Genomic DNA, 13,060 nt, shown 5'->3' with positions numbered 1-13,060 from the left:
GTAGCGCTGCGTAATCTGTGAGCGCTATATAAATAAAGGAATTATTAATTATTATTATTTAAAGTTATAACCAATTATAGTTACTCATGTCAGATTAAAAAATAGAGCTTGGTCAGGAAAGTGAAAAAAGGCTTTGACGGTAAGAATTGTAAACAGCAAGACTGGTTAATGCCACCAAGTGGCCACCTCAATGGGTCACACACTGACTCTTTATACTCTCATTTAGTCAATATATACAACAGCAGAGAATAGGAGAGTTTACGAAGAGATTAGTTAATTAAAATACAATATTTTATTAGATATGCCTTAAAAAATATATAATCAAAGAAACCCGGGTCTCGGGCACGTCTTTGCCCCAACAAATAAACAAACTAAATTAGACTTATTGTCGAACAGGAGTAACGCCATCCACAAGGTAATAAGGTAGAGAAAGTTGCGTCTTACCACTCCTGGCGACAGTGTATGCAGATGGGTGGGTAGTCAGTTTGTTACTCACAGGGATACAGGTATACAGCAGGTGAGGGTCCAATTCATTTTTCCATGGGTAAATGAATTGGACGGTAAGAAGTTAAGTACCTATATACTGGGTACCTGCAGTATGCCATCTACCTATTTACTGGGGGGATTTTTATAATGTTTTAAGTTGCCATTGTGAATATTCATTATTTGAATTCTTTCGTCTTCTCCTTGTGGTTACCAGGGCAGGACTCCCGTTTTGCCGGGGTGATGCCTTAGTGTTATACACGGTGTGATCATTAGTATGTATACAGATGAATCATCACACACCTATAAAGAATATATATATATATATATTTAATAGAGGGGGCACCCTGTATAATTATTACAGGGTGCACAGTATGAATTAACAAGGTGGACGGCATATATTCATTCATTATGGTGGTATTGTATACAAATATATTGGAGGGCTACATATGTAAAATCATTTGGGATACCATATAAATCTATATAGGGACCTAGGGATAGGGAATTGGTCCTGGTGCTGTGTTTATGTAGGAAGCTCAGTTGTAGTACTGTACTAAGTTTTTTTTCTGGTGAAGTATATATCTAAATCACTATTATAATAATTCGTGACAGGCACAATGTTATGATTTGAAAGGTACTGTACATTTTAATTTAACGGGGGACATTATATATGTTAGAATTTGGGGAGAGCAATGTCTAAGCTAACTTAGTGGGATATTGCTGCATATACTATAATCCATACACAAATGAATGTCTCTAATATTTTTCATTTGTGGGGAGTCTGTTTATGCTAAAATCTGGACGCATTGTATATGTTTTAATAAACTGGGTGGGGGGATGCAATTTTTGGATATTTGCCATGTGCAACTAAGAAGCTTAACTTGCCTAGAAACTGCCCTGTCAGGGGCATCTGATTAGTAGAACCGAGCTGCTACTTACCTTCATTAAAGCTATAGAAGCAGTGCAAGTATTATTCTGCATTATGGCCTACTTTTTGTGAAATGAATGAAACAGATTGTAATTTGTCAAGTGTTGTTGTTCATTTAAGATTGTATATAATGTCAAAGGACCAGATGTTTTTTATTATGGCCAATTACATAAAACCATATAATTCAAAGGGGGCGTACTTTCATTTTCTTTTTACCGTAGATTTACCGTCAGCTTGTATAACCTAACAAAGTAAAAGCTAAATGAATTGTGTATTTTATTTGGATTTCCAGTAAAGATAGAAAATATATACATTTAAAAAATGAAAAGAATTTGCAGCTATATAAATATGTTGAGAACATTTTATTATCAAACACTCCCAAATATAAACTTTCAGCTTTTTAATGTTAACCGCTTAAAGCATCACAAATTAAAAATTGTGTATTTTTAATAAAAGCCCTTTGTTTAAAGCTGTTGTTTAAAATAAGGCTATAATAGAGTGAGTGTGAGCTTAGATGCCTTGGCTGACATTATATTTCTTTGATTTATAAAATGTTGCTTGACAAGAATTAATTCCAGACCTTACAATAGAGTTGTCAGTCTAGAGTTCCAAGGGGTTTGAACGGTCATGTGCTAACATCTATGTGTACATGGACAAGGCAATGTGTTGCAAAGCCGAGAAAATCCTTTTATTCCATCTGCCTCAGGGGGCACTATTTAATTTTAGTTTACAGATAACATTGTACTTTACCCAGGCTCAGGGCACAATATGGCTGTTTCCAATAATTTAATTAAGCTCAGAAATGTGAAGACATATGAAATGTGAATAACATTGTCTACATTGAATATTGTAACTTAATATGGTTTACTGAAAAGATATAAAATAAGACTCACTTAAAATTTATGTTTTAATCTATCTAGACAAGAAAACATTTGGTACTTTGGTAATGTACCAAAAATGAAGCCAAACTGGAAAAGTTACCCCATGAATCAATAGTTTGTAGTGCTACTTTAAGCAGCAATATAATTTACCGTATATACTTGAGGATAAGCGGACCCAAATATAAGTCGAGGTACCTAATTTTACCACAAAAAAATGGGAAAAACTATTGACTTAATTATAAGCCCAGCCCATGCCCTAGTGTATAGCCATCTCATGTCCCAGTATATAGCCTGCCAGTCCATGCCCCAGTATACAGCCTGCAAGCCCCTATTATATAGACTGCCAGCCTTCAGTATATAGCATGCCAGCCCCGTAGTATATAGCCAGTCAGTCCATAGTGTATAGCCAGCCTGCCCATGGTATATAGCCACCCAGCTCCATAGTATATAGCCAGCCCATAGTGTATAGACAGCCAGTCTGCCCATAGCATATAGCCAGCCAGCTCCATAATATATAGCCAGCCCATAGTATATAGACAGCCTGCCCCAGTATGCAGCCAGCCGGCTCCAAAGTATATAGCCAGCCCATATTATATAGTCAGCCGCCAGCCCGTGCCCCCACCAGCACATAAAAAAATATATATGGTACCTATTTTCTGTAGGAATTCTGGGAAATCTTAGCTAACTCCACTACATTGAAATAATGCATGGTATTCTTAAATATTATGATTAAATTTGAGCTGAGGCCTAGACTTTGAGTAGGCAATTTCAAGATTCTTTTTATTTTCCGCTTTTCTGTTGTTAATATGCTTTTGGGCTTAGGATAATTGTCCTTTTTCAGGACCCAGTTTTGACCAAGGTTTAGCTGTTAAATAAATGACCTCACATTTGATTAGAATTCTTTGGTATACAAACAGATTCATTTTTTACTTCAGTGACTGCAAGCTGCTCAGATCCTGTGGCAAACAAGTCCAAATCATAACCCATCCACCACTGTGTGGCTTGACATGAAGTGTTTACGTTTATATGTAGTGGTGTCATGGCCAAACATTTCCACTTTTGGTCTTGTCAGTCAAAAGGACATTTACGTGTATTATGGTTTGTTGGGATGCAACTTTGTAAACTTAAACTTCATTGCCATGTTCTTTTTAGAAAGATATACCCCAACCCTTTCGACAGAGCAGCCATCAGTAATTTCAGGGCCCCATAAAGGCAAATTTTGTTAGCAAAATATGATAAATATTATGCTTTCAATACATTATAGAGTACCCTGAATAAAAAAATATTCACTGTGGCCAGTAAAGTAAAAATTATAAGTAGTCAGAAGGTCATGTACCAGTACTGCACTGATCGTTACAGGCTATAATATTTTTGCTTTTTTCTTATTGCTCTGCCATGAATCTGACAATTTGACATGCAATCTGAGCACTCTAGAGTTTAAAATGTGGGTGGATTCTATACAATTTATTGGATGTCGGTTGATATAAAAAATTGGCTAATGCTGTTTATTAAGCTAGATTTTCACTTTCGGTCATATATTACTTTTTAAATGCACTTTCATATTAAGAATATACATTCAAGTAAATGTATACACAAAGAGATTATGATAACAGCTTTACCTTGCAGACAGCTTCCTTCACTTACAAGCAAATTATACAATGGATCTGCCCTTTACGTATATTACATTTTTCTATGAAAATGTCATGTTTTCAAATAAAGCAATCTTTGCTGCATGACGTTATGTGTCCATTGCGATTGCATACTTGTATTTTTCAAGCTTGGACGTAAAACTTTTTTTTTTTGGTACACAAAAGCTTGGTTTGAAGCTTTCTCTGGAAGATTATATGTGGGGTTTATATCTGAACCACGCACATTGGTTCATGTTTGCCTGCTCTGTTTCAGATCACGCTGGCTCTTAAATAATTTAAAGGGTGTAGTTCTACTCTGGGGGGGGGGGGGGGGATACATACTTTAATGTATGATTGCTCTCATTCGGTCACATGAAATCTGAGATTTCCAACCTGTTTATAATGTATAACCTGTTTATTTTGTTTTGTGTGGTATGCTCTCATATGGAGTTGTTCTATGGTGGTATTTAGAAGAAATCTTTAGTGTCTCTGATGATCTTTTAAAGTATGTATAAAAAGAAATTAATCATCGACGGCCTCCAGCCCCTTGACATTGGATGTGATACATACCAGAGGCACATCCCCACCAAAAGCTTGTCTTGCTAAATTACCCAATTTTTCTTTCTCGCCATCTTGTTTTTTTCTTCTCAATCTCTTTCTTTCTTCTTTATTAGTTAGGTGTGCCATCTTTAATTAAGCTCCCTCATGGAGACAACAGTTCTATTTCTTGTCTACACTGTGTAATACTTGTGAAGAAGAGAAGCCCATTACAAAATTACATTGATTTTCAATGTTGTAATATTGCCTGTAACACAACACATGCAATTATGTGGGGCCATTTACACAAATTGGCTGGAATTTTCTGATTTCAATCTAAAACATCATCTTCCATGCATCCATGATGACTTCACTTTAAAGATTACAGTTTGCTCCCCAGAAGAATCATTCTAACCCTTACCCTACACTAATGTTTATTTGCTATACATCCTTTCATAATCAGGTGCACAATTCTAAAGCAGAGCTTAGAGTTACACAGTATCCCCATTCCCTTATTATACAGCAAAGAACATGTATCCCAACCATCCAGGATTCAGTCCTTGATTTAGGACAGTCATTGATTTAAGGTACAGTGCAGACCAAAAGTTTGGACACACCTTCTCATTCAAAGAGTTTTCTGTATTTTCATGACTATAAAATTGTAGATTCACACTGAAGGCATCAAAACTTTGAATTAACACATGTGGAATTATTAATATATTTTATATTAACAAACAACTGAAAATATATCTTATATTCTAGGTTCTTCAAAGTAGCCCCCTTTTGCTTTGAATACTGCTTTGCACACTCTTGGCATTCTTCTGATGAGTTTTAATAGCAACTAAACGCAAACCCGGATGGAATAGCATGCCGCTGCAAGATGCTTTGGTAACCATGCTGGTTCAGTATGCCTTCAATTTTGAAAAAATCCCCAACAATGTCACAAGCACCCCCACACCATCACACCTCCTCCTCCATGCTTCACGGTGGGAACAAGGGATGTAGACTCCATTCTTTCACCTTTTCTGCATCGCAAAGATCCAAAGATCTCAAATTTGGACTCATCAGACCAAATCACAGATTTCCACTCGTCTAATGCCCATTCCTTGTGTTCTTTAGCCAAAAAAAGTCTCTTCTACTTCTTGCCTCTCCTTAGCAGTGGTTTCCTAGCAGCTATTTTACCATGAAGGCTGCTGCATACTGTCTCCTCTTAACTGTTGTTGCAGAGATGTGTCTGCTGCTAGAACTCTGCGTGGCATTGACCTGGTCTCTAATCTGAGCTGCTGTTAACCTGTGATTTCTGAGGCTGGTCACTTGGATGAACTTATCCTCCACAGCAGAGGTGACTCTTGGTATTCCTTTCCTGAATTGCTCCTCATGTGAACCAGTTTCTTTGTAGCACTTAATGGTTTTGCCAATTTTTCTGACTGACTGAACCTCATTTCTTAAATGTTGTGATGGCCACTCGTTTTTCTTTACTGATCTGCTTCTAGCCATAACACAACTTCTAACAGTTTATTTAGTAGGACTATCATCTGCACAACACAACTGATGGTCCCAACCCCATTGATAAGGCAAGAAATCCCACTTATTAAACCTTACAGGGCATCTGTGATGTGAAAACCTTTTCTGGTGACTGCTTCTTGCAGCTCACCAAGAGTGTGCAAAGCAGTAATCAAAGCAAAAGGTGGCTACTTTGAAGAACGTAGAATATAAGACATATTTTCAGTTGTTTCACACTGTTAAGTATGTAATTCCAAATGTGTTAATTCATAGTTTTGATGCCTTCAGTGTGAATCCAAAAATTTTATAGTCATGAAAATATACTCAAGAAATTGATATAAATGGTGAGTAAAATATAACTTTTACTTTAGATAATTAAAATATGTTTATAAAATAGTGAAAAAGATGGGAATATAAACTAGAAATATCTGGGGCTGTAACTGTTTAAAAACCAGAACCCAAGATGAGATTGACCATCTACTAAACAAAAAAATAATAGAATTCTTAATAATAAAACTTATAAAAATTGTTGTCGTGATCAAAGTTTTGGAAGCACATCGTCTTCTCAATTGTCTTCTCCATTTTAGACACCCATGACCATAGATGCATTTGCGGCCGTGTATGTTCAAAGATTAATCAAAACTTAAAAGAATTGGGAAAATGATGTGTATAGACTATGTTTGCGGATGACAGTCAAACTGTCAGAATGAAAGAGGGTAGTGAGTTGGTAGAATACAATACTGTCACTAAGACACCCTAATAAGACAGTTGGCTATTACACCCTATGCGACCTAACTTCAAAGGCGCAGCTCTAATCGACCGCCGACCTGACTGGAACCTTTCCTTGTTCACACTGGCCCTATTACAGAGCTAAAGGTCAGGGAGAAAGGTAAGTATGTTCAAAGGAGAAGGTGGAGCATGTCTCAATGTGCCATGTTTCAGGGGATACAAAATAAATGTCAGAACCACCTTACTTGTATTAGCAAAGATGTGGCAACGTCCTGCTTCCAAACTCAAAGCATGACAGACACAACGCTCCTGTTCGCAGTGCACAAGTTCAGAGCCTAACTTCCTCATGTGACCAGTGGGTCAACTAGGTCTGTAGGGTACTGAAGGGATTTTGGTCCGTTCTACTTTACGGACCAGATTTGTAAGGGTCCTAAAACATCACTGCACTTTAGATGGGGTAGTTGCAACATCATTATTATTTTACTTGTTATTCATTCTGTTGTAGATTTGCTAGTTTACTTAGGATCATTGTTTTGTTGTGTGTTTTCCTATGTCTGCCAAGTTTAGCTATTGGCTTTATGCTGAGTTTGGAATTGAAATGGCATTATAATGCTCCCTATATAGATGTACAAAACAATTACCTCTGTAAGGTCATTGTCAAAAATAGCCTGAATTTTCCAGGTCAGCGAACCCCCAAAACTTCTGCTATTGTAGAGGTGGTTACCCTTGCTGATTGTCATTTTTAATATATCTGGCTGCTCTTTAGCCTCTTGATTTCTATGGAAGCACTTGGGATATAATTAGGACAACAGAGATCTGGAATGTGCCGGGAGCGGGTGCATGGAGAGGGCTCACGGGCTCACATTCGGTATTGACACATCCAAAAATGCCCGATCTATCAAAATATAATACAGGAAAGATGGAAAATGTAACATACAAAATATGGAGGAGCCACTAATACGGCATACTCCCGTATATGCCACAAAGTCACAGAGTCAAAGATATAAAATTAGTGCTCTCCTCCTTATACTGTTTGTCAAATGGCGAGAGCCTCTCACCACCTCTTCATGGACTGGAAATAAAAGATATCCCCGACTCCTTGCATCACCAATCGTCCTCCTTTAGTGGGTTGAAAAACAATCCTCTTCTCGTTACCGTGTCTGCGGTGTGTTCCCGATCCTACATCAGGAGGTATGCGAAAGGATAGTGCAGATTGCCAGGTTCAAAAGGGAAATAGTATTTATTGTATATACTCACATATTCCAATTTAAAAGCACGCATATAGTAAAAGCATAAGACGCCTAAAACACCTCGCCCGACCCAGGTTTTGCCTATTCAGGTTTCTTCCGGGGCATGGTGTTTGGCATCATCTCTTGGTATTTTGGATTTTGGTATAAAAACACCAGAGATGATGCCAAACACCATGCCCCGGAAGAAGCCTGAATAGGCGAAACCTGGGTCGGGCGAGGTGTTTTAGGCATCTTATGCTTTTACTACATGCGCGCTTTTAAATTGGAATATGTGAGTATATACAATAAATACTATTTCCCTTTTGAACCTGGCAATCTGCACTATCCTTTCGCATACCTCCTGATGTAGGATCGGGAACACACCACGGACACGGTAACGAGACGAGGATTGTGTTTCAACCCACTAAAGGAGGACGATTGGTGATGCAAGGAGTCGGGGATATCTTTTATTTCCTTTCCATGAAGAGGTGGTGAGAGGCTCTTATCAAAATATTATAACCGTTTTTCACTGTGTTTAACCGTGTAATGGAAATTAGCGCCAATTTTCTGCCATTTTAAAAAAATATTAAAAATTCTATAAAAAGTGATCAAAAAGTCGTACAGTCCTAAAAATGATACCATTGTAAACGTCATCAAACGTTGAAAAAAAAAGACACCTCCCAAAGCTCTGTATAGCAAAGTATAAAAAAGTTATCAGCGCTAGAAGATGGCAAAATCCCCCAAATCCAAAATTCTATCCCGCTTCCCAGTACACAGCATTAAATATTAAATACCACCATCTTGTTATGCAGAAAATTAGCCATAACACAGCACTGTACATGGAAAAATAAAAAAGTTATAGATTTTTGAAGGTGGGTAGTAAAAAATAAAAACGCAAAAATGAAAAAGGGCATCGGTGGGAAGGGGTTAATGTATTTATACCAATATATTAGTCAACAGGCCTGAAGTTGATGAACAAATCATGTATTAGACAATGAAATTCTAGGGGATTTTTCAGATCATTGTGTATTTAACATGTAAAATTTCAACATACACTCCCATTGACATTCAGAAAAAAATGTATCCGATGTTAGCAAAGATGTATTCATGAATTTAAATGAAATCCATTTTTTCCAAAATGTTGTGCCATTCATCCTCATACCATTCACAAGTTACTAAAATATACCTTCTCAGGGGGTGCTTTGTAGGGCACTCAGTCATATAAACAATCATCATTGGAATGACACATCTGGATTAAACATGTTTAGTTTTCCTTTGTATCGTGTGGTTTCCTTGCTGTAATATGCAGCTTTTATTCCAATGACAGCTGCAGGTAATTTTCAAGAGTCATATGGTATGCAATAGCTTTCTGTGTATGAATTTGTAAAGTGTATGTACCCTTTCTGTTTCTGTTAGAAGTGTCATAGAATGGATGTGTTTAAGTACTAGGACTAGCAAGATGTAGTGTATTGAACATAATATGGAGTCAATTTAAGACAGAAGTACGTTCCATCACAGAAATAAAAAGTGGAATTTTGACGATGGCCAATGCTGCCAACCTTGTTCCCTCATGACGTATATATAGCTAGTGACATTTCCTGGTATTTATGGCATGCAGACCCACATTTACAGTGTTACATGTGGTACACAGTTATGGAAATGAAACACACCTTCTCCAATGCTAAGGCTGGAACCTGGAGACCTAGTCAACTTTGCATGGTTGTATTTATACTGCACAGTATTGGAGATGTATACATGTTTACCGGGACAGTTTTAGACAAAGTGGGCCCCCAAAATAAAACTATTTTATGAACTGTCACAATCAGTAAGAGGTTCCCTTCATCCCTGCACATTAATAACACTTTGTAGTTAACAAACTGTAGTATGGTAATGCAAACTGTACTATGGGACTGTAGGAAATGATAGGTAGATGACAGGAGATGATAGGTAGATTAATGAAAGAAGATAAATAGATTTATAGATGCATAAATATAAAGTAGGTTACTGTATACACTCGAGTATAAGCCGACCCGAGTATAGGCCGAGGCCCCCAATTTTACCACAAAAAACTGGGAAAACCTATTGACTCGTGTACAAGCTGAGGGTGAGAAATGCATTGGTCACAGCCCCCCCCCAGTATATAGCCAGCAAGCCCCCAGTAGTATATAGCCAGCCCCCTGTAGTATACAGCCACCAGCCCCTGTAGAATATAGCCAGCCAGCACCCAGTAATATATAGCCAGCCAGCCCTTGCCTCCCAGTATATAGCCTGCCAGCCCCTGCCCCAGTATATAGCCAGCAGCCCCTTTGCCATATACGACAATATATAGGTGCCCCCCCCCCCTGCCCTGTTATGGAGCCGGACCCCCGCCCCGTTATGGAGCTGGACACCCGGACAGTTGATTAAAAAAAAAAATCGAAACCCTTTTCGACGCCCCCCGCAGGTCTTCTTTGCAATCCGTCGGTGGGTGGCACACTTACTATTGTAGCAGTGGTGGATGACGTCACTGCCTGTGACTTTTCACGGACTTTGGCCGACGGATTGCACAGAAGACCTATGGAGCGCTGGAAAGGTGAGTTTTGTTTTTTTTTTCCTTTTTTTTTAGTCAATTTTTTTTTACTCGTGTATAAGCCGAGTATATACGGTATATATAAATAGGTAGATAGATGGTAGGAGATAGATATTGTAGATAGATAGATACAGTAGAAGGGAGACTGAAGATCGATTGATAGATGGATAGAAAGTAGATAAAAGATAGGTAGATAGACAAAAATCTAGATAGATATATGGTTACATACAGGGGCGGACTGGCTATTGAACCCACCGGGGCCGTTCCCGATGGGCCGACAGGTCCGGGGCCGATTTGGGGCCGGCTGAGGCTGGTCGGGCCGACTGCAGGTGAGGCACCACACTGGCAGGCAGCGCAGCACTGGTGCTACATAACTGCTGATTGGAACCGGGCCGACAAGTGTACACAGCACACTGACACTGCTCTAAGGCCGCTGCATCATACGCTGCTGCTGTACAGTGCAGTCTGGTCAGGGGAGTGCGGAGCAGGAAGCAGCCCCGCGCTGGCAGCACAGACCTCATCATACCCCTGTGCTGTGCTCCGAGAGCAAAGTGGGAGCTTGTGCCAGTGCCCGCTAGGTGAGCCTCGGGCCCTGGATCCTTTTTCCTGGGCCCCCTGATGTCCCATGGCAGCATCAGCTGATATTGGGAGCACGGAGCTGAGGACTTACTGCACTGCTACAGGGGCCAGGCAGAGGCTGTGAGCTCCGGAGGATCGTGCTGCTCCTGCTGTGGTTGGTGAGGAGGAGAGAGGGGTGTGCTTACAGCTGGTCCCGCCCCCACACCGGGACGAATGGGCAATGTACAGATTATAAGTATACAAGCGGTCCTCTACTTAAGGACACCCAATTTACAGACAAATTTTTTTTGTCTGGATCTACAATTATAAAATATACAGTTTTGACTTACATACAAATTCAACTTAAGAACAAACCTAAAGAACCTATCTTGTATGTAACCCAGGGACTGCCTGTATCTCATTAAGGCAATGATGTCTAATCCATGATGTTGTCATCCAGTTTTTATCATAACTAAGGGATACTTTACTTAATGCTATTTTGCTAATCTTCCACCAATGACTTATTGACCCCGCCCACCTGTGTCGACCACGCCCAGCTTGGCTGGCCCCGCCTAAAATATAGGGCCACTTTAAAAAAAATTTCCAGGGCCACTTTTTTTTCCCAGTCCGCCCCTGGTTACATATATAAATAGGAAATAGACACATATATAGACAGGAGATATATGATAAGCATCCTTACCAGGGCATTCAACCAAGGGGTATTCAAAGAGCAATACATCCTCTGCCCGCAAAAGTCCATAATCAGGGGGCCCCTTTAAGACGGGGTGCCCTCAGCAAATGCACAGTTTGCCGCCCTCTAATGCCGTCCCTGCCTGGGTATATTCACTGCTTAAACCCATGAATATTAAGTATGTAGATAGTAATTTGTGCTATATACTGCGAGAACTTTGTGGTAATTAGCATTATCCAGTGATGTGAATGGGTAGGGTTCCTCAGGGTGAGGTGCCCTCTTAGTCCTCTGTATTCAATTTTAGGTCTCATATAGAGATGAGCGAGCACTAAAATGCTCGGGTGCTCGTTATTCGAGATGAACTTTTCCCGATGCTCGAGTGCTCGTCTCGAATAACGAACCCCATTGAAGTCAATGGGAGACTCGAGCATTTTTCAAGGGGACCAAGGGTCTGCACAGGGAAGCTTGGCCAAACACCTTGAAACCTCAGAAAATGATGGAAAACCACGGAAAGGGACAGGAAACAGCAGGGGCAGCATGCATGGATGCCTCTGAGGCTGCTTAATCGCACCATTATGCCAAAATTATGGGCAACAGCATGGCGATGACAAAGTGACCGAATGAGGTTAGATAGCATCTAAAACATGCAATAATTGACCCTGACACTATAGAAGATGGCATGCAGAGGCAGCGGCAGCAGCGGCATGCTAGAGAGTGGCATGGCAACATACCCCAAATGGACTCAGGCTTCAAACCAATGGGTGGCAGAGAGGAACCAAAGGAGGTGAGCAAGAAGCGCTGAAATGATTTCCTATGTGAACAAAAGGTTGACGGTATATTTAGTCGATAACACAGCATGGTGGCGACATAGTGACCAAGTTCCATAACGTATCTGGTGAAACACCCGAAAAATGAGCCTGACACAGCTTGTTTGATAAGGGGACGACAGGTGGAGGCAGCCATTGAGACGACTTCCATGATTAAGAGTGACAGTATGGGGCATCCATATTGCGCTGCTATGATTGAAACTTCAGGTCTCCAGCATGGCGGCGGCAGATGCCAGATTATGTATCTGGTGAAACACCTGAAAATTCTGCCTGACACAGCTCGTTTGATAAGAGGGATGTGCTGTATATCCTCTCGGGCTCCAGCGTCTTGGGTATAGAGAGTTGAAAGTTGCGCATGGAGACATTGGTGGACGCTGTGGAGGATCGTGGAGGCGAAATGAACAGAAAACAGCAGGGGCAGTATGCATGGATGCAACTGAGGCTGCCTAATCTTGGGATAGAGCTGGAAGTCCGCTGCCAGGTGAGCTTTCGCCTGT

The sequence above is a fragment of the Engystomops pustulosus genome, chromosome 2 (assembly GCF_040894005.1).
Source record: "Engystomops pustulosus chromosome 2, aEngPut4.maternal, whole genome shotgun sequence".
Lineage (NCBI taxonomy): Eukaryota > Metazoa > Chordata > Amphibia > Anura > Leptodactylidae > Engystomops > Engystomops pustulosus.
Note: the sequence above shows the minus strand (reverse complement) of the source record.